Source organism: Lepeophtheirus salmonis, unplaced genomic scaffold (genome assembly GCF_016086655.4).
Source record: "Lepeophtheirus salmonis unplaced genomic scaffold, UVic_Lsal_1.4 unplaced_contig_17448_pilon, whole genome shotgun sequence".
Taxonomy (NCBI): Eukaryota; Metazoa; Arthropoda; class Copepoda; order Siphonostomatoida; family Caligidae; genus Lepeophtheirus; species Lepeophtheirus salmonis.
In genome coordinates, this window is record NW_027292398.1 from 2506 (window position 1) to 3589 (window position 1084).

General features: G+C 29.2%; 1 long non-coding RNA gene across 1 annotated transcript; it reads right to left on the reverse strand.

The window, feature by feature from the left end:
* Positions 1-372: 372 nt before the first annotated feature.
* Positions 373-1040, reverse strand: LOC139907487 (uncharacterized). Its single transcript, XR_011784146.1, has 2 exons — positions 631-1040; positions 373-569 (listed from the first exon to the last, which is right to left on the reverse strand). It is a non-coding gene; the product is annotated as an uncharacterized lncRNA (long non-coding RNA).
* Between the last annotated feature and the right edge of the window lie 44 nt (positions 1041-1084).

Sequence of the window (1084 nt, forward strand, 5' to 3'; positions counted from 1 at the left end):
TACGAGTCTCTTAAATTTGACTATCATTTTAGGAAACTCAGGTTATTTTAATATTCAAAAATACACCCTGGCCACGGTTTGTGCAAGTGATCTTAACTAATAATTATTTATTAACTCAAATGAACGCTCACATAAATAATGGGTCAACTAGAGGACAAGTTAAAGATGTTATAGGATATAAGAAATGTTGAACTGACATGTTAACTTTTGCATCAAGTTACCCAGTGAACTGAAGTATATGACGGGATATTACTAAGGGATCCTTGATGCTCAAAGAAGCGCCTGTGCAATTTTTTTATGCCTATATGTTCCTAACTATTCTAAAAATACAAAGGAAAATAGTGAAAAGTGGTTTTTAAAAAATGAATGTGAAACGATTATAATAAATTTAATATTTAAATTTTGCATACTTTTTTAAAAATATTAAGTTTACTTCGCGATGTAACATGGCGTTAGATTGCTTAATAAAAATACCGTTTGAATTTTGTTTTGATTATATTGAGATGGTTTTGTCTTCCCTCAATATACTATTTATTCCAATCATAGGTAAAATGACTGTATCTCTTGCACTAAATGAAAGTGTGTTTTTTTTAAATTTGTAAAAACGAATTCACTCATTTAGCTAAATACCTGAATAGATTTCCTTTAAAAAAATAGTTATTTAGATAAACAGCCGGTGGATGAAGATTTGTTTTAAGGAGCATTCCATGTCAAATCGACTGATAATTGAAATGTAAACCGATCCTCACATATTTAAATCATTTTAGCATACAATCTCACATTGACGGGTTAAATTTTGGCACATAATTTTTGTCGTTCATCCGTTATAGAAACTCGTACAAGTGCCTTTTTAACCAAAATTTTAAGTCTCGCTTTTATATCTTATTACCAAACGTTCTTATATATTTTTTTGTACAAAACAATAACCTATTCAAATAGGGTACTGGACTAATTTAAAGTCTGAGGATTCCAAAAGTGAAGTCAAAACTAGAATATTTAAATGGCTTATGTCCTCAATTTCAGTTTTAAAAAAATCTAAAATACACTGGCAAGTACTCGATGAAGAATAAAAGCAATTCCAACT